General features: G+C 39.4%; 1 protein-coding gene across 2 annotated transcripts in view; it reads right to left on the bottom strand.

Moving 5' to 3' along the window:
• LOC124154317 (homeobox protein PKNOX2-like) overlaps positions 1 to 22,624 on the bottom strand; it is a 559,395-nt gene that overhangs the window by 379,052 nt on the left and 157,719 nt on the right. For both annotated transcript variants that reach the window (XM_046527977.1, XM_046527978.1), the window contains exon 3: positions 15,724 to 15,820. The gene's annotated coding sequence lies outside the window, so the exon portion shown is untranslated. The remainder of the gene's footprint in view (positions 1 to 15,723; positions 15,821 to 22,624) is intronic.

The raw sequence follows: 22,624 nt of genomic DNA, 5'->3' as shown, positions 1-22,624 counted from the left end.
GGCCGTTAACCCATTTTATTAACGGTACGGTTTAGGAAGGTTTACACGGAGCGCTTTGCGAATTACCCGGGCATATTTTCCCTCCCTAAGTAGAGTTCTCCCTCCAATTCACAACGAGCCATATTCCCTTTCATTATTCTTCCATATCCATAAATCCTATTTTTTGCCTATTCTTATCCAACTTATATAACATTCTTCCCTCTAATACGGTAGTTATATCCTCTCCCCGTTTAATACTCGCTCGTTTCCTACCCTCTGTCCTCTCAGTTTCTCATCAAAAAAATACCATTTCTCGCCTAACGCATTTTTATAATGGAACTCCACACCTATATATTTATTATATCTACACCGACCTTGTACAGCCAAATAGACATTCATGCGCTCCGTCCACTCAATCAGAAGCCCACTTATTTATTAATTAGGACCCACTTATTTATTTACAACTTTCCCGTAAACAGCACATCGAGGCCTTTTCAACGGATTAACAAAGCACGACACAAAAATCCATTATAAAAGTCAAACGCCGCGGATGTCACAAGCCGAGGGAAATGACGTGGGCGACCTAGCTCGTCCAAACTTAAAATTGCAAGATTCAAGACATAGTGCCACTCGGAAAGCAAAAGCTGCCCAACTACGCCATGAAGAGATGACGGCACATTCACTGAATTCCTTACTAACCGGACAGAAAAGACAGAAAAAAAATCATTTTATTGATAACGGTCTTCCTAAAAATTTTGGATAACATATTTTTTAAATCCTGCAGAAACTTTGGCAGAAATCGATTTCTACATCACCGCCAAACTTGGTTAAGTATAATGCTTTTTAAATAGATGTAAAATTTATAACTAAACCCACAGCTTAGTACTTATTACACTCTTTGAAATTGAGTCAATAACAACCAATAGTACATTAATGCATTTGGCCCACCTATTGAGAGGCTAACTACTAATTTAAGCCGGACATCGGTATAAATTGATGAAAAATACGAGCGAAATCTCGTTAAGCCAGAGACGAAATCGCAATAACCCAGTCATAACTAGAGCCCCGCCACGCACTTACCAAACTTGCCAACTTTCTCTCGACCGGGGTGGAATCAAACTTATAGCCTCGAGAACAAAGTGTGGCTATGCTCGACCGCTCACTCGTCTAGAATCCACGGTGAACCGCCGAGAATGAACGAATTCGGGCGGCTCGGCAGCTGCTTGGGCGTTCCCTTACTAATTTTCTTTACTGAAATCTTTATCCTGCAGCCGCTGATGCCGTTTCGCGCGCATTTTATTCGGCGGCACCACTAGGCAGATATAGTTCATTGTTAATTTCGCCATTAACCGTTGATGAAGTGATATTTCTTAGCTGACAATCGTCACGCATGTGTTAAATTTGTGGTTTATGCGATTTATTGGCTCAATTACATGTATTTCCTCGTGAAAAGTGGGCATAGATGGCTGGTAGCGCCTCGAGTGGCGATTTTAAAATCTAATTTTTAATTCGCGCGGAGCGACAACAATTGTAGCGGCGGTTTTTGAGACTCCTCTAATGTAATATAGGCCTGTAGGATTGTCCTGAGGAGCTGCGAAATTCACGATTACTCAAGCGTCTGGGCGAGTACGAGTACACTAGACGATTCGTCTTCGAGCGAAGCCATACTCGTCAGCAGGTTTCCGAATACTCCGCCTAAGTTCGGGCTCTAAACCCATTTTTACATCGAAATCGTGGAATAAGAAATGGCTCAACCGATTCTGACCGAGCACAGAAGCTGTTTTCCAGGGCGGTTGTCATAACAGTAACAATCCCCTGAAGTAAAAATAACTCAACCATATTCTTAAGGACGCTAGTATACTACGCTAAATTAGATATAAAAAATAAAATAAGACAGACGGCTCAGCAAGTTATATAATCAGAATGGGAGACTATAACTTCAGCGTTAGGACTCACAAATAGATTAGCTGCTGATAGTGTAACTTGCTAACATATGCATTCCTTAATGCATGTTTCGGAATTTCCCTAGCATTTCTAACACAATTTTTTGCATGTTCTATCTTCATAGGCAGATTACCTTAATGAGTAATTGGCAATTTTGGCCAGCGCATGAAAGTGGAAGCATCATTAGTATGTTAGTATGCGAAACATTTTATGACCTTGTGGTCTACTTGTGGGAAAGATCTTGCATGCTGCATGCTGGTGATTTATCACGCACTGCCAAACACCCTAGAGGTGGCTCGCAGGGTATTATGTAGATGTAGACGGAAACACCAGTCGGAAAACAAACGCCACCCAACAGCGTCCTTCAGGAAAGAAAATGAAGCCGGCCAAGCCGACAGGTCACTCCGAAGTTGAAACGAGCCGTTTACACGCCTCATAACCTCTGAAACACTCGGGAGGGGTGAAATCCTTCAAAACCACGCCCAACCCCACTCGAGGCGATTCAAGTCGAGTGGACGACTTGATGAAGAGAAGAGTCGGCGGGTGCCGTGGGAAAATGAGAGGGGAAACAATGGCTTGTTGCGAGCAAATGGATGAGGTCTCGAGGCATTCATTCACCTCATCCACTACTTACGTGAACACTGCGCGGGGTAGGAGGAACATAACAGCTCCGGAAGATTTAGTGCGGATTAAATCAGCACTTAAAACGGAATGGCAGGGAAGGGAGAACTCGGGAGCAAGGTACGTAGATAAGGACGAGGCGCACTCGAAGGTGAAGTGAAAATGCTGCAGGAGACTAGTTCGACGGGTCAATAATGACCAGATCTCACAACACAAGAGGGACATCTACATCTATCTACATTACATAATACCCTGGGAGCCAACTCAAGGGTGTTTGACAGGGGGTTATCAATAACCAGCATCCAGCACTCAAGAGATTCCGCACATGAACACCACACAGTACATTTGATATATAGGCTACTACATCCTTGACAGACCGCGGGGGCCTAGCATTAGTACCATGAGCCTCGTTATAATTGCCAACAAAATTCAGGAACCTGGATTGGATACCTAGCGTATTGGTCGGCGCAGTGGCTCGGAAAGCCAAAGGTCTTTGGTTCGATTCCCGGTCCAGGGGAATTTTTTTCTCAAGGCAATTCATGCATACTGTATGCTACTTATGAAAGCAATCTGCCCATGAAGCAAAAATTATACAAAACATTCTGCTTAGAGATATTATAAAAATTCAGAAACAGGCATTAAGGAATAAGTACATAAGTAATCTAATCTGACAGGCACAGGGTACACTGATGGACAGGAGACAATCAAATATGAGATAATGAAGAGAAAACGTAGGATATTTACATGGACACATTAAGTACATTAGGGTAGAGCTCAATGCTTCTAATTCTGCTCGTAAATTTCTTGAGCGGAAATTCAGTTCTCAAAATTTGGTGCGTGATTTGCATGAAAAATCGCAGATTTTCCGGGTACGATTGGAGTTAATGGCATCGTATTAAGATGGAAGTATGAAACGTGAGTTCTTTTTCAGTGAGTGGAGAATATTTGGTAATTACACTAAGTTCCTTCGGGATCATTGGCAGTATTACGTAAACGTAGGACATATACAGGAAGAACGTATGGTCACCGTAGACCGAACATATAAATACAAATTACATTCCTCGATTGGAACTTTCGAAACAAATAACTATGATACAAACTGAAATTAGCAGAGATTTTAATACATCTCTACCGGGGCACTTCAATAATCTCCGATTTATGTTCCAAAGCTCTTCTTGAGACTATCATGACATAGAAAATTTCTCGTATTCTTCCTCGGCAAACGATGCTTCCGTCTACTACTTATTTTCCAGCATTCTCGTTCGCATTCTTCAGTCAATTCAAATCAGTTCATCAACTCCGTGAAAGGTAGGACTCGAAGTATTTCTACATTATAACACTTTCATATTCACTTAATTAGTTAATTATAACGACGGCTCGGTTTTTCTCGGGTAAGTTAGGCCTTAAATTGCACCCCCAGTTATCTATTAAAAGCGATCTAAACGTCATATACACGCCAATAAATACGATACAATTACCTTCACTATTAATCTTGCGCTAAGCAGAGCAATTTAAATCTTCCCGCGAGGACACGCCTCGCAAACCGGTTTCCACGGAAGGACAGAACGGCGCGAAACTTAATAGAAGCATTCAAAAATGCAAATAGAACACTATCAACCGCACACACTCACACACAAACACACTTTGCAAGACCTTATGAGCGCAGCCCAGGCGGGATCTTTGAACTATGTACGTGCATGAAAACATGCAAAAAAAGAGAAATTAGATGAAAGAACTGCTTCGAAAGGGGGACAGTCAAGCTGAAACACTATCACCGGTTACTGCCAATTCGCGAGAAAAAAATTGATAGCTATCAATTACATTGGCCGACCGTAAAGGTTGAGTGAATGTGATTCAATTTTCTACTTTATAGTAGCATTTAAAAAAAAGGGGGCACATGAGATAAGGTCCCGGTATTGGAACTGGAGCCGCCCGGATGGGATACGTTCTACCTGCAAGACGTATGGAAGATGTAACGACCACGCCCATCGAGCCGAAAAGACGCAGCCGGGATAACATGCACCTGATGTAATGCGCGAGGATAATTAACCATAGGAAAGTATGGAGTAGAAATGATCTGTCAGACCACATGACAGGATACTGAGACAGGATGTTGTTTGAGCATTTCCTTGTTATAAGTAGATTGCTTATTATGTCCAAGCACCCCCTTCCACTCGCCTTTCTAGGCGGCTTGCGTTTTAGTAGGGAGATGTAGATGATAAGAGAAGGAGAGATGTGCGGTAGGGGAATAATATAATAATTATAATCATAAATTCATTTATTGCTGATTTACTATTGCACTTTAGTACCACCAATGACAACGAAGGAAGTTATTATAATTACTAAATGTTCTCCACTCAGAGATTGGTTGAGTAGAGTGAGATCATAGAGCAGAGAAGTAGTGTAACGCCTTTCCACATAGTGTGGCAATGCCACAAGAATAAATATACTAACAAGGAGAAATCGCAAGGGTGATAATCGGGATCTGGATGCGGATGTTACTTTCTGAAACTATACTGGTAAGATAGAAAAAGATTCACGACTTTCTTCCATATAGGCCCGGGCTCGAGAGATATTCGCATGTAAAGATTTTGCGCACCATGACTTCCCTTGAGTTATCACACTCTCACAAATTCGGCGGTGGTGGAACGGTCTAGGGCGCTTAGTGGAAATTGTGTTATTTTTATGTTTTTACTTCAATAAGAAAAAACCTTCTTAGCGTGGTGGTCTCGGAAAAACTCGAAGTAGTCCTATACACAAGAGATAACGAATGTGCAAGCTAATAAAATATCTAAACATGAAAAGATAGCCTCGCATGAGAGCGAAGAATAGTTTCAAACCAACTTTAGCATTTCGGCTAATTATGAACAATTTTCGCAAAAAAACCGTACCCTTTAAAAGTCCTCAATAACATTGATAAAAAATATCAACCATAAACTTGAGACATCCACAAGGCTAATCTTCAAACAGAAATATCTAAATTAATGCCAAGAAGACTCAAACAACAATATATAAAAATATGCGACAGATTTAAGGCAGATAAATGATTTAAATATTAATTAGTTAATAACAGCACTAATTTTTGAAACCAATTTTTAAAAAAAATCGTTCAAGCAGCATTCAATAAGGCCTCGACTCCATTGGCCGCAGGGTGTGGGGAGTTTTCACACTCCACCCACTACCTCGGTTGCGCCGTTGTTAATAGAACGGAAAAGGGTGAAATGGCCGAGAACAAGAATAATTACCATTATCTCGAGAGTCAGGGAAGCGTCGTAAAAAGCATTGCCCCCTCCCCCCCCTTCATCCAACTCCTCCTCTGTCCTCCCACGTGTCATTAACCAAGGAAACGACACACCCAAGATCAAACAAGAGACAGAAAGAGGAATGATGATGTGGGCACGTTGGAAGCGATAGGAAAGGGACGCACGCGGTCTACTGCCGTAGGAATGCACAAGACGATGGGGAAATGTTCCACCGGCTGGAAGAATTTCGAAGGTTCCTCCCGTCACTTCGAAGAGGGTGTGGCGACTGCAGGAGAATACTTTTGGGTAGGAAAGCGATTGAAAAGTTGACCCTTGAAGGAAAAATAAATAAATATAAAAGAAAATAAACAAGGAAATTAGGGCTAAAGGGCTGCCATTAACGCCTTCCGAGACCTTAATGGATGCATTCCGGAGATAATGCCTAAACAAGACGACGTTTGCCTAATTACCCTCTGTTGGCTTTTTTTTCTCTTCTTTGATAGATTATATAGCTTAAAGGTCCGGTATAAACTACGCGGCCAACTTAAGGAGGGAGAAGGAGGGGGTCACTTAAAATACCAAGGCGATCAACGAGAGAGAGAGGTATAAGTAACGGATATCAACGAGAGATGAAATTAACGGAGGTGTTGCAATAAGCGTTCTTACACGTCAAATGTACAGTGATACAGTGTCACTGATACACAGTTTAACATAGCGAACGGTGTTTCCAATATTCCAAGCTTCTACACTAACAATAAGTGAGCGGGAATGAGCCGTTGCCTTAGCGTTACTGTAAATCTCCATAGCCTGATATCAAATTATGATTAATTTTCAGAAAAGGTCACCCAGCACATGCAAAAAAAATAATGCATTATGACGCAAAGAAAAATAACCAAAACAATAAACTTCAGTAGCGCTTACCGTTACAGCAGGTAGCTTTTGCTTAGAAAGAGACACACTGGAGAATCATCAATGAGATTTACTTTAAACTTACTGCGATTTAAATGCGGACTTCATGACGACACTTTCCGAGACAGCAATTTGAGTGGTGGCGAGGGAATTCCGTACTTAACCAGCTAGACCTTCAGGTGAAGGTGCGTCAATCAAAACCAGCCACATCTATGACATTTATGGCCTAATATTTCCATTCGTAGATTCGTGGCTGCTATTAGGGATGATGAGGAGGGCTGAGGGAAAAAAACAGGTTACGTCGCCGCGCAAAAAAAAACACCGCCAGCAGGTCCGCGCCGCGGTGCTACCGCCAAGTTTGCCCAAAATTATATCGTCAATCTCAACTTACTTATTCAAGAATGCATGTTTAAAATATAATCTTAATTTTACACTTAATAACCATTGAATTTCAATTTATCCATGACAAAAAATATCCAACAAATGTTAATTTCCACACTTAAAGAAATAACTCCACTACTGACCATGGTTTGGAGACACTATGTCATCACAAGGTTTTCCAACACACTATCTCATTTTCAAGGACTCCTTGAAAATGAGATAGTGTGTCGAAACCATGGCCGGTAGTAGAGTTTAATATTAAATTATGGGAATTATCTTTTGTTGCATATATTTTATCTTGGATAAATCGCATTTCCACCACTTCAAGCCTGAAATGATTTCATTCGCGAAGTTCAATTTTTAGTCGTCAGTGACCCATACGTGCCATGGAGACCATGGGTGTGGAAGCCAGTGCCAATGCCACGCCGCCGTCATCGAATTCCACAGTCGGCGCACAGGTCTATACGGTTGTCAACGAAGATGGAGAACGAGAGCGAAATAGGTGGGAAAAAGTAACCATACGCGGTAGCATAGTTTATGCACTAGCCTTTAGTAACCTCCTTTTCTTCCAAATGACAGAGTATGTCAGTGTCAAAGGAAGAGCAGGGGACATGTTTCCTTTGGTCACTCCATGCTTTACGAGCGGTTTAGGGACGGTCAAAGCGAGCTGCGGATTTCGCAGACTCACGAGGAGGCGCAAAATAGACCGTTTCCACCACAGAACTACTCGTCTCCGAAAGGGCAGTAAACCACAGCAGAGCAAAGGAAGAAGAGGACGTAACTTGTGCCCGTACTTCGGTACTGAAGCTTAACTGGATCTCGTTGAAATGTGTCCAAGTGGAACTTGTATCAGCGTCCGAAATCAACCTTATCGTATTCAGAGAACCAGTGAAGTACTCCACGTGGAGAATCTACAAATCTTCTCTATTTTCAATACTTGCCTTGAAAGAGGCACTAACTTACATCAGGACTACGGAGGCGACTTTCCTGAATATCAACTTACAGTGGGTAAAAAGTGCACTCCCAAGCACACATGACCTTTAAGGCTTAAAGCAATGATTAACGAAAATAATGGATGCAATGATAAAAAACTTGACACTTAACAAACACTCGTTTATAATAGGAAGATAGAATTCAGATAGAAACAGTTAGATGGACATCAATAAGATGGATTCTGCAGCCCAACTTACAAATAATTATAATTATAGAGTGAAGTAAACGCATATTCACAAGGAACAATAATTTTTTCTATCAGTACAAGTATGGCTACTATATCGCCACTCATTATATAGTATACGCCCATATTTAGCTAATGTTCAGTCTAACGTAAATACTACAAAAAAAACGCATTTTCATTGTGAAAGACACCTGTCATAAAAATTCTGTGAAATCATAATTACAGTAAAAATTTCAGCATTCATCTCTTCTTAACCTATATGTGAGAACTGTAAGGTAACTCCGTACATGAAAACTATAAAATTTTATACCTTTTCTTTCAATTTTTCATGTCATTTTTCACGTCAGGATAAAAGTTTAACGTCCCTCACCCAATATTCTTCGTTTTCTCAGTTTTTAGATTCTTTTGAACTACCTTTCTCCGTTCAATCGGCATAAAAGTAGCGCATACCTACCGTCAAGTCCATAACACCCTGTTCAACCAAATGGGAAGTATTTTTAGTTTATTCAGGAAATAGCACTCTATAACTGGAGTTTGGAACGTATTGCACATGTCTTTCACCATATATTGCTCCAACGGATACAAGATTAAGCATTAATTCGTAACTAGCAAAAAAGGAAAACATTATTAACCATCCTAACTCTAAATTAGAAGTTCTACAATCAACCATTACCAATTGGGAAGAATACGGCCAGGTTAGCAAGCTGAAACTGTAATTAACGCCTCATTTCATAAATCCCTTCCTCCGCGATTGCAAGACACGGCACCCGAAGAGATAGATAACAAACAAAACTGCCCTGTGAATGGGAGAGGGGAGGAGGGAAAGAAATTGGACCCATCCCAGTTTGCACTTATATAAGGAGCGCGGGAGAATTGGGAGATAAGGAAAGCATGGGGACGAGATGAGACGGATATACGAATGGAGAGGGAATAATGCGTTAGGACGGAGACACGGAACGGATTCCCACTCGTGATAAAAGACGAGAAGGGAATAAATTGCTTCTAAAGGGAAGTAGCGAGGAGGAGGAAAGAAAAAAATTCTATTCAAAAAAACAAACAAAATTGAAGAGAAAAACGAAATAAATAAAAGACGGATGCAGTGCGCACCCGAAAGAATTTGCAAGACAAAAGCTCGCCAATCTCCTCGCTCGCTCGCTAGCTCGCTGGAATTGCAAAAAGTAGAGAACGCGGATGGACGGGGTGGGAGGGAAGTCCGTAACGATGACACCTGACGATTACGCGCGCGGATCGTAACTAATGAGGAGGGTTCGGCTCGGGGAAAAAAACGGAAGATTGTCGGCCGCAGGGGCAGCCGGTGAATTGAAGCGGCACGGAAGGAAGAAAGCGGTTTAAGAAGGCTACCTCAAGACACTTATGCGACCTTATGGAAGTTTGAAAGAAAAGGTCTAAGCATATTTAGTTTTGAGGGAGTAGTTCGCGGGGAGGGGAAGTTGAAAACTATGTTAGAGGGTAGAATGTTGGGTAAAAGAGGGAGAGGAATGAAGAGAATAGTATTTTTGGATAGTATGAAGGGGTATAGGCCTAACACAGAATTGAAGAGGGAAGTGGTTCCAGAAAGGGGAGGCTAACAGAAAGCTTATTAAGTACTCCACGTAAACCTACATTTATCGGTAGAATACTTTTAATAAATTATAACATACCGAGTTAACTTACAGTTCTCGAGTCTACTTTTTAAAGATTTAAGTACTGAAATGTTTACTGTTAGCATAAAATCACAGAACTTTTATGGCAGGTTATTTTCATAATGAAAATGCATTATTTTTGTAGTATTTCCGTAGGCATTAATAAGACATACGTATTCTAGAACCTGACTCAATTTTGAGTCATCACTATACCTCGGTGGTTCATATCTCAAATTCAAGTTGAGTTTGAGTTAAGGGTTCAATTTGAAGAAAATAATTTTAACTCGGTTCACCCGAGACAGATTAACTATGGTGGAATTCACGAAATTATGCATTTACCTGATCTATTTTCATTCATGATCCCTTGCTCATCAAAAACTAGCATTGCTTTAGCACAATATACACGTTATATATTTTTACGAGAGATATTTCATTTAAAAAACGCGAGGCGATGGCGGTGAACGTCTTGGAACTTGGCGAATCAATTGAGTGGGAACTGGAGTGAGGTCTAGTAATACAAACGTAGCAACCGAGTCGAGTTTGAGTCGGGATCAAAACTTGAGTAACGTTCTAGAATCCGGCTCTACAACTCCCTAAGACGATATAGCTGCCAATCCTATCACCGGGGAGAGAGATTCTGCGTTACGCCAGGAAAACATTTACGCATTTGTTTAAGAGGGTTGATTCGATAAACGAATGACGGGTCATTTTCATGAATGTTGATAAAAAATACTCATGTAATCGTAAATTAACATAAATTCAGTGTTGACCAGACTCGATGGGTACTAGAGAGCTCCGATAAACGTTCAGTAGAAACTCGCCAGTGGGCTGACACGTTAAACCTCAAGCGAATTTTTTTTCCCACGGAACAATCGCCAGTAACCTTGGAAGTGGTACATCGATCAAATTCGGGTTTCAGCAAACAAATCTGCAGCTACGAAGGATAATAAATCGTAAAAGGACACGTAACTATGGAAATTTTGGACACATCCGTTATTAATCGTAATAATGACGGGACTTAATACATCATTTTGGTAGCACCACTTTTCTCATGAGATCATGAGTAAAAATTGGATGGAATACCTTTATCCATAGTCGGAGAATGATTATTTATTTACTCTGGGGTAGAATAGAAGATAAGAAATCATTGCAAAAACACACAAATCTGCATATAAAAAAACTTCCAGCCTCCATCACCACGGTAAAATACGTATAGCACATATAATACACAAGGGAGCATGAGATAATCAGCGCTTTGGACAATAAATGTATGCTACGTCGTCAAAAAATGAGGACGAAGCAAGGGTAATGCGTAAAACACCTATAAGCGGTGCGACATCGCCCACGGAAGCCGTTTAATGCGCCATTAAGAGATAAGAATGGGATGACTGACGGCCCGGTTGGGCCGGAACACGGTCGTGGGGATGAGGAGACATGTCACAACGAAAGAATGAAGGGAGGCGGGGACGCAGGAAGTCGGCCGGCCCGGCGACTCGCCCCCGACCAAAGACTCCGCCCTTCCCGACGGCACAGCATCCGTCGCCTCCCACCGAGGGACGTCCGCTTCGGCCAGCCGGATTCCTCCGCGTATGACAAACTAGGAGGTCCAGGGAAGGAGGCGAAGATGCCACGAAAAAGAGGAGAAGCCGAAAAGTCGCGAGGATGTAGTGGTGGCGATGGGGACGGTGAAAGGGTAAGCTTTCCCGCTGTTACAGGCCACAACATGGATCGCGTGTATTCAATGTTCATTAACAATACGCCTAGTAGTCATCTACACCATATTTTTTTAATTTACTAAAATTTTCAAACTAAAATAAAATTTTCCAGGACATAGAATATTATAAATTGGGGGGACAAGGAGATAAAAAATAAATGTTAATCCCACCAAAATTTTTACGCCCCAAAAAGTAAACCGCTCGAAATTTGTACCATAACCATAGAGGAAGATTCTCTTCAGTAAATTCATAACTATACATTACTAAAACATTAAATCAATTTTTTGTTCAAGTCTAAAAATATTTATTTAAAGAGTACCAAGCAAGAAGTCAAAAGCAGAAACTAGGATACGAACTAAAATGATCATTGCCAATAAAAATCAAATAATATACCGATCAGATACTTCCGAGAAAAATTTTGAGAAGAGTTCAATCCAAAATGCCTTTGTTTTTAAACAGTTTGACAAAATGGCGTAAAGCATGTCGTATTGGTTACTAGTGAACGGTAATTTGACGATTGAATATATTTATAATGAATTATAGCGTCTGTATGTGTAAATTCTCTAGATCAATGAATATAAACAATTTAATAAAACCAATGGTAGGATAGTAACGCCATAAAAAGAATGAAATGATTTGAATAGAAAGTACAAAGAGGACTTCCCTCACTTACGTAAATGCATACATGCCCAATTATACACATTACCATAGAGGGTGGTAATTCCAACATCAACATGTACCGATAAAGCCACACAGTTTATATATTCACAAGAAGAAACCATTCGTAGCAAAATTATGGTATTTAACCAATAGTTTCAAATGCACATGCGCACCGCGACTAATGCGTCGCGTGATGCTAATCGTCCCAGGAAAACTCCTTAAGACTCGTCATGAAAAAGAATTGATGGTGAGACCAATATTTTCCCTAGTAACGCAACTACTGTTTAAATTATTGAAGATGAGGATAAGGGAAAATTGACGTACAACAAAATTTGCATCAAAGGTCAAGTTTTCCCACCATACATCATGAACTCCGTGGTAATAAAAAATATTACGCGACCTTGGTCGAAGTTTTCGCGGCTCCATACGAAAATTGGCAATCGGTTGTACGCTGCGTGATGCACATGAAGCATATATTAACGTATTTACACTATCTCAATCCCACGTGAGAATAGAGGGGGAAATGGTCGAGCCAAATCTCACATCTCTCTAAGGGGGAGGGAGCGTCCAAAAATCGCCAAAATCACCTCACGTAATGAGGAACTTGCATGGGTCGTAGATTGCTCTACAAACTATTTTGAATGAGTAAAATGGATATATTAGCTCGCAAAAATACCCTCAGTTTCTCCATTCAACATCAAAAGAAATAAAAAAATTGCATTTAAAATCGAGAAAAATTTCTCTGAGCCGACCACTGCGCGAAGACACCCGAGCGTTGCCGAGGCCAGGCGTGACGTCATAGGTGCCTAAACAACCGTAGGGAGTTGGGAAATACGCTGAGCGCATGATGTAAAATTTGTTTTGAGGGAGTATTTAGCCGCTCATCGTCACTTTATTTTGTTCTGTTATTCTTGGGCAAGTTTTCCTATTGCTATTGTGCCACGATTATTACTTGAGATATTAATAATGCGACATCGGGATGATGAAGTACAAGCGTTTCAATTCGTATGTTTTAGTTATCAGAAAAATTGATGATAACGTTGCCACTCGTTCGAATATAACACCTGAAATTCATCTACATCTACATAATACCCCGCAAGCCGCCTAAAAGGCGTGTGGCATGGGGTGTTAGGACACCAGCTTTTTTTTTAGGACACCAAAAATTGATGCCACGACCCTCATAGAATTTAAGACAAATAATTGCTATACGTCGGCGGCAAATCGAGATGTAAAAGAAACTTGTAATACTAGAGGATAACGATCGTAAGCTGTGCTGTTGACATTAGAGTAAGTTGTGCTGTTGAATTTGGCAACGCCGAATTAGCGGAGAAGGTAGTCCTATCCGTCCTACGGTACGAGCTCACAGCAAAACAGTGTGCACACAATCCACATGTGAGATCGCGAATCGGTTCCGCTGCCAACACACACACAAGCTACAACCTATTTCAATAATATATGTAAATCCATAACAATATACTAGCATATACCATAAAAATATAGTGGGAAATAGGCAAATACTCTTATCAAAAACTGGAGGTCACTGTCACACTCTTATATTCATCACGTACAACTTACAATAACAGAGCTCGTTATGATGGAAACAACTATTTATTCACTGATTTAAACCCTTAAATTAGCCCACACAAGTGACACAGGTGACTTTTCTCACTACTATTCGTTGAAATAATGGAATAACAAACTTCACACACAGTTTTTATTTCAATAGCTTGATCGTGAAATGTCATATCTACGGTGAACAACGGAGGTTAACACGCCACTGACAATTTTTACACTACTGTTAGACATTTATCGATAGCGTAATAGCACTTTTCACAATTCAATCACGATGAAACACTGATAACTCTTGGCCGAGATTTTTCAACCTTGTCAAACTTTGAGCATTACAACCACTGGCACTGTGATTATTAGCAGTAGCTTAACGGGAGATGTCACGTTGAAAATAACACTATTTTGGCACAAAAATGTTCCTAGATGTCTCCAATCAGCGAGCAAAAGTTGCATTGACTGGAACTCACCCCATAATACAAGCACAGACAGTCCTAAATTACGAATTCTCCGGTATCTACGAATAAACGGATGAAGTTATTGTATATAAAATCATAGCGGACATTAGTAAACATCAAAATCGTTCTAATTACATACTTAAATGAATGATATGCCGTCGATAACATCAACTTACAATTAACGTATCCCCCTTCCAACGGCCGTGGCTCAGACTCCTATATCGATGTTATTTAGGTATTGTAAAATTTTTGGTTTAACTGCTCCAGTTTTATATTTTATGCCCTTACTCAGATATTAATATTTTAAATAATGCAAAATATGAGGGCTTCCAAGCCTCTATCGTCGGATATTTATCTTTGAATATAAAATAATCAACACGTCTAACAAACGAAGCTCTCACAACTGCTGGCAACTATTACAAACAATCACAACAATAGCTTCGCGTGATGTTTAGGCACCTTTGACGTCATCGAGGCTTCGTCGGCAGTGGCTTGGGGGGTGAGGGAGTTTTTCCCGCGCTTTAAAATTCGTTATATTTATCATTGAATACCTCGCGAAGGAAAAATCAGATATACATGCGGTTTTCTATGTTGTATTCAGAAAATAATTTTCTGTCCGCCTGTGAAATAAAAAAAATTCATGCAAGTTCCCCATTATTGAAAGCCCCCTAACGACTAGGCATCGTGAAATGTTTGGGTATAGTAATTGAAGGATAACAAAAATTAACTTCAACCTTAGGAAACCAAATTACAACACGCATTCTCAATAAGTGAGTTAACATTCACTTGCCCCCGAATTCGCCGCGTCAAGTTCTGGGAAATTCGAAACTCACAACTATTTGAGTCGGACCCAGGAACCTCAGACAAGAAGTTGAGTGAAAAGAGGAAATCTAGAACTTGATACTTCCGACGAAGGATACGAAAACGTCGCTACTGACCTAGGAGAAGTCATTTTAAGTTACGCAAGTATGTTTGAGATGCTGAGATTTTAGCCAGACAGAAACTATGTGACCCCTTGAAAAATATTTCAATGGCTTACAAATACACCCAGAGCCGTTACACTCAAATCGCTACGCCATGTTTAGATGATTCTAACTGGTATAATTTAGCACAGAGAATAGGGTATACGGCCCTTTTATATGCTTAAGGTCAATAAAATAGCGACTACAAAATATATTTACCTAAAATCATTATTTTAAGAATATTCAACCACGATGTACTGTTTTTACTGGTCAAAATTGTACAAAATCTTTACTCATCAAATCGTAACGAATGTTAAATCAAAAAAGACGTTTCAGCAACAAAAGAAAACAATATAACACACAGGAGTGACGCAAGGCCACGTAAATAACTGGTGAGATCGGTATTCATTAAGCATTATATATTTAAGGACAGTATAATGACTTAAATGCTAAAAACTCAACTCACCACTTTCCGATTCCTCGCAGTGGCAGACGACCATCAGCGCGCACTCCGATCGGCGAGTGTAGTTGGACGTGCTGATCAACGACGTTCGCATCGGAGTCTGCAATGACAAAAAAGAAATGATAATGTAAACAATTAGCTTTGGCAAAGGAAGTGTTAGAAATATTTATGCCCTAAAAACTAAAATAATCTAGAAAACTAGGCCATAAACTAAAAGGACAATTTATCTTTAGTGAATTGAAAACCAGACCTTTCTAAAATGGTATATCCATTTTTCGTTCAAGTCCACCAATATTTATTTAGATGTTACAAAATAAGACTGTTATGCCAAAAATAGGATATCAACTAAATTTATCACTGCTTAGAAAACGGAAATAATAGATCGATCTGATGTTATCGTACGCCATTTCTGTGAAAAGTTCAATCGAAATGGACCAATACAAAATTAGAAAAATAGCCGGACCACATAAGGAAAATACGTTAAAATAGAGCAATGGATACCGACCGGTGAAGGTATTGATGGCTAATGATGTTTTAAAGGCGTAGGGTACACATAGTCCTCGGAATGAATTTGCCCAGAAGACGATAGCCAACTACGACTTTGATAAGTCTGAGCCGCAAAGCACCTTAAACCGGTTAGAAACGTGACGACACTTCATCATCAATATCTCCCAGGAAAACCAATGATCTTTCGTGAAAGGAATGAACTTCCATCATCACCTTCCACTCCCATTTCTAAGGGAGAAAAACGCTTCACAAGCCATGACAGATATTATCTTCATATATCTATTTCTGTTAAGCAATGATTAAGATCAATATACCTCCTTCAACAGCAGCGCATGGAATATTCCAGGAATTTCTCAAAGTAGGTGGGTGCAGTGGACGATTCTTCATAAACTTGGGAAAATAATTTATTCTGATACAAACTATACAGATGTAATGGGAGCACTTTAGAAGCGATGGCACGCAAAAAACTGGCAAAAGAAGATGAAATGCAAATTATGAATATCATAATTGAATTTAAAATACATCAAGGCATATACCATAAGTAAGTTAATGAGGAGCTGCATTTTATGGACGATGTGTATAACAAAACAAATATTCCGTGTTCCTAGCAACACCTAAGCTTCCTTTTCATTGCAATCCCCACAAAATCATTGATATTTACTTTACAAAAGTTTTTCCACCAAACATTAATACTTCAGTGTAGACATTTTTTTATTTCCTTCATTTATTTCATCTAAGCCCAAGATGCCAGCAATACTTCTCCCACAATATAGATAGCATTGGAGGTAATTTTTTTATTTCTTTTCAATGCAGAACAAATGCTTTACGCTTTGACTCGTGAGAAGTTTTTAGGTTAGTTCCAGCGAAAATGAGAATGAAAATTTACGACCAACATCTAAGTATTAAAAAATAATATACTGAATAACGGTCGAATAAAATTAATGCTGATAGTATATACTTGAATTTAAAACGTTTATATCTGTAAAACTAATCAGTTTATTATTTCGAAAGGCCTGAGCAAGATCTGTAAGCATCTTTTTATCTACAAAAAAGGGGTGTTAATGTAATAGAGTATTCATCAGGCTACAATTGATTCTGCCACCATCACGGGAGACGTTTAATTTTCGTATTGAGGAAAGAGTAATGACGAGGCGATGACGAGTTGCTATTACCGTTGCCTTTCTTCAAATAAAGCCATGGGTCGCATTTTAGCAGTTACGCAAGAGGATAAAACATTTCGTATCCATAATCATTATCGCCAGCAAATCTATCCCTTAAAGCGTACGCAAAATATTCCAATATTTTATCTTATTTCATGCCAGTTTTTTTAATCAAAGATATAAAATTTCGCATTATCTTATAATGGGGCACGGTACAGATAACGAGAAAAAAAATAAAAATACCTCAACTATACTTGTGATTTGTGACTAGAAAATGACAATTTCCGACGAAAAAGGAACTGTTTAGCATAGTTATGGCGCACGCCTCACAACACAGGGTCACGTATGGCAATTAAGAGCTCCAATCGCTGGCATGACAATCATACTTGGCGGGTTAATCGGTGCCTGCGGCGCAAAGGTTCGCCATTACGCAAGGCTAATGAAATTCGCAAAATGTATTGGAATAGAAAAAAAAAATTCCGTGAATAAATCGGTATTAATGGAAACTATACTGTATATATAATAGGTATTTATAAGTATTCATGGAAAATCAACAGTCACTAAGTATAGATATAGAAAATTTCTTCGAGAAGCATGATGGGACAGACATCAAAAATTATACTCAATGACATCGCCATGACCTTTTATCTTGTTTATAGGCAACAATCTTTAGGAATTATCAGCAATAAGGAAAAGAGTACCATTTGCAAGACGAAGAATGGCCGCAATAAATAAATGGTTAATGTGACATGATACCATGGAAAAACATCACTAGGAGTAATAATATATTTCACTCTATCGCTCACATTAATTCTAAAACTGAAGCCATGAAATTTATTTGGCAGGCTGAACATAACATAAAGCGTTAGACTTTAAAAAGATAACTATTTCAAGCGTAGCGATAGCTTATTTACATCTAAAAGTAATTAAAGCTTATTTTAAAACCAAGAAAAGTTACAAAAACAAGGCCTTAGTATGATGACTTGGGCTAGGAGCCGCGTGAGCAATTAAAAACTTACATCTTTCAAATAGACACGGAGGACCAGAAATATTTCAGGTTCAATAGAAACGATCAAAAAGACAGAAAATTAGCAGAATGGGTGGAAGAGTGGATGTCTGTTAGTCTGTCCAATTGGTGTTTCCATACGGCTGAATGGACTGCAAGCCAAAGTTAGTACATAGGTGCATCTCATGGTACCAAACCCCGTAGTGCTACTTCCGATTGCGTCCAATGCGTCCTTCGCATTCTTTTTTTAATTTCGTTTTTTTACGTCATGTCATACAACTTTTGAGGAGTGAAATTCTGCCGGAAAGGCGCATCTTTGATTAATTTTAACTCCACAAAGGAAGAACACTGGATATCCACCGCGCGAAGCAAGAGCACAACGGCCTCGCTCGCAGCACCTTTTGCAGCTCCGAGAGCCATAACAATGAAGGATTCTCAAAAAAATTACGGAATTTCATTTTAATAAATATTTACGATAGTCTACGACAGGATAGAATGATGAAACGGAGTAAACTAACAGCAAAAGGGCGAACTAAATTCATTACGTAACTTTTAAATAATATTTATTTTATTTCTATAAAAAATTCGTTCTACACCTAACCTCGGTATGAGACCTAACGATCTGACCTCTCACAGTCTTCTAACTGTAACATTTGTGGCGCTAAGTAAATTATTCCGTCCAATCCATGCATAAAATTGAGTAAAATGGCGTCACAAAAATGGACTATCAGCTCAAGCAGGTTTTTTAATTAAAATAATGAGTAATTAAGGAAATATGGTAAAATTGAAGGGTGCTCTACATATGGTATGATCAAAAATCACGAAAGCACCCGTATCTCAGCGGCCAACTTGAGTTGAGGGAAGATATGATCATTTTAAAATCGTAGCCTAATTTAACTAACAAGGAGACATCGCCAAAATGATGTTCGGGATCTGGATGCGGATGTTATTTTCTAAAAGTATATAGGTAAGATAGAAAAAAAGTCACGGCTTTCTTCCACATAGGCCCGAGTTCGAGAGATATTCGCATGTAAAGATTTCGCGCAGCATGACAGCCCTTGAGTAAGCGCGCCATCTCATCTACGGCCGTGGTTGTGCGGTCTAGGGCGTTAGTCCCCTAACCTGTAGTTGGTACCCCGGGTTCGAGTCCCATTGTCAGCAATATATTTTCTCTCTTCTAATTTTTGAAATCACTGCTACATTTTATCCCCATTCGTTTTATTTAGTTACTTCGCGAATTTAATATCAATTTATGGATTTTAAACTAAACTCCGAATTGTGCCTTACCACGCGAATTATTACACTTTATGGGATTAACGCCCTAGACCGCACCGCCACGGCCGTAGATAAGAGGGAGCGCTTACTCAAGGGCTGTGATGCTGCGCGAAATCTTTACATGCGAATATCTCTGGAACCCGGGCCTATGTGGAAGAAATCCGTGACACTTTTTCTATCTTACCTATATAGTTTTAGGAAATAACATCCGCATCCAGATCCCGAACATCACTTTGGCGATGTCTCCTTGTAAGTCAATTCGTGGAAGGTTTCTCTAATTGTATCTCACGAAGTAAGAAAGATGGCATGGACACTTTATTTGCGAAAGAGTAAATATGTACACGAAATAAGCATAAATATAACCATCTATAGCCCGGGGTTCTTCGATGAAAATTTTGTGCGAGATAATTTTCGCTGCTTTCGATACAGCAAAGCATGTGTTAGATCTTTAAATGTTTACCACAATATATTTGGGTTACACAAGTGTAACACTGACTGACCATTAAGAGGGCAGGGAGGATGAAATGATACAATGTAAAAAGAATAATTACATAGGAAATGCATGCAATGGATTAGGATTAATATTATAATTAGGATTAATTGGTGAAAAACGAATGAACAACCTTTCCAAATTAATTTTTCAAATTAGCCATAACAGTTTTGCATTTTCCACTAAAATAACACATTTTAATTACGGCTACACTAAATAAAAACTATAGAATAACGACCACGCTAATGCGGGAGATGGAGAGTGAATGGGTTGAAGTTTCGAGGCTGGTGTGGAGTCATTAGCAACCGCTGAAGAGGCGTGGGGGTAGTACGAGACTCGCTGTCGCCGGAGACGAGGAAAGGCGTGGATAAATGGCGGTAGATGAGAGGCCGACAAAAGGGAGGCGAAGATCAGCGACGGGGGAGGTGCTAGGGGATCGAGAAGGATAACCACCCAGCAATGAAAGAGGAAGACTCGAGATCCCATGCCGGAGAGATAGCGGCGGATGCACACACAAATCAAAGAGGCATCAGAGGGGGTGCGATAAAAGCGAACGCATGTCATCGGGAAATATAAAAAATGAAGAGAATAGGTGCGTTAAGCATCCTTCACATTAAAAATACACAGATTTTCACTCACGACACCGTATTAAATAAAATGATATAAGGGCCTAAAATAATTTTTATCACAGATTTTTCATTCCCTACGCTAAGGGTCTTCAACCATTTTAATACAAGGGCTAAAAATCGATTTCATATAGTCGGGAGGGCCACATTGCTCCACGTTACCTTATCATCACATCAATTAAATAAAAAAACATAATTTCTTAGAGCAATAATCTTCATTGGTTAAAAATTTCACTCAATCTATGTGATTTTTGACATTGTCTACTCTTGACGAGTGTGTCGATATTTGGTTCGCGATACGTTATTTTCTTTAGCCTCTAGGGGCCGCATGCGGCACGGGGGCCGCGGATTGAAGACCACTGCCCTAGGATCTAGATGGTTAATTATAATATACGCGATTATCTATAAATCCAACCTTCCGGCTGGCATCGTAATATTGAAAAAATCACCTCACACCGCAACAATAATTGATACGAAATACCTACACGAAGCATGAAAAGTTCCAAGAATATAAAAGCAGCTGAGCATATTCCCGCGAAAATCTAAACGGAACACGGAATCTGCACTACCAAGCAGGTAATAATAGTATTTTTCATAAAATTCCAAAAATATTTCCAACGTAATGATATATTTCAACGGCCGACACCTTCATGTGAAAAATATGAGGAGTAATAAGCATCAAGTAGGCGAAAAAGGCAAGGGTGAGGAATATTAAAAAAGAATCCTAAATAATTTACATTTCGGGCGAATGACTACCATGCTCAAGAAAGCATTCCGATACTTACTAGTAAATATCATCACTTATTTTTTGCTATTCAGACACATTAAAAATATAAGTCTATAATTTTGCTAACCTTTTCAAATGATGCCTTTACTTGGTACACCGAGAATTCTAACAAAAATTCAAATCCTAGCTAAATTTTACGAATACATCAAACCTTTGTAAAATAAAAACTTTCATGCAATCATATCGATTTTTATCATGAATACACACCATTATCGTATATTTTTACCTTATTCCCATACTTAATGGAATGAAATAACGTGGATTTTACTGTTAAGAGAATTTCCTGACTCCCCCAGATATATAGGTATGCCAAATCGTGCCATATATGATTGGTGGCCAGTTACTATGACCTGACAATGGCACGTTTCCCTGACGATCATCACTCCGATATAAAGCTAAACAACACAGTGTGACAAGTACCACCGTGATTGAAACGACAAGTAGGCACGATTAAGACAGAGTAACAAAAATAGAGTGGGGAAAGACGTTTCTCGTGAGGAGAGCATTTGCGTTCAGTAGGAATAGAAGGGGGAAAACCATACCTTCTTCCACGTTACGACTCACGGTACGATTATATTTCGTCGGCCAAATGGTTATAGCAGGTTTATCATTAAAACTGAGAAATCTATGATAGTAACGACCGTCGGAGAAGCCAATGGGATGTCAATCCTTAAGGCTAATAGGATTATGTTCTACTTGTTATCGTATATAATAGTTGGATTAATATGCGGTTTCATTTCACGGAATAAGAAAAATAGGGAAAACATAGACACCAAAAGACACAATCATATTAATCCTATTTTCATAATTGAAAGTGAGATTTCCAAGTAGGCTTCCGCGGAGATTATGATGAATTCTGCTGGTTTTTCCGGGTATTCTTCCGCATTTATCCATTTGTAGGACCCGTCCACGAAATATCGTCCTACAGATGGATAAACGCGGAAGAATACCCGGAAAAACCAGCAGAATTCATTGAAAGTGAGAAACTAAAAAAAAAAAACGACTCAATAAAATGGAAGTATTAAAAAGATAAAAAGATACTTTTGAGTATCA

Source organism: Ischnura elegans, chromosome 2 (assembly GCF_921293095.1).
Source record: "Ischnura elegans chromosome 2, ioIscEleg1.1, whole genome shotgun sequence".
In the NCBI taxonomy this organism is placed as follows: domain Eukaryota; kingdom Metazoa; phylum Arthropoda; class Insecta; order Odonata; family Coenagrionidae; genus Ischnura; species Ischnura elegans.
Note: the sequence above shows the minus strand (reverse complement) of the source record. Positions and strands in the feature narration are given on the sequence as shown.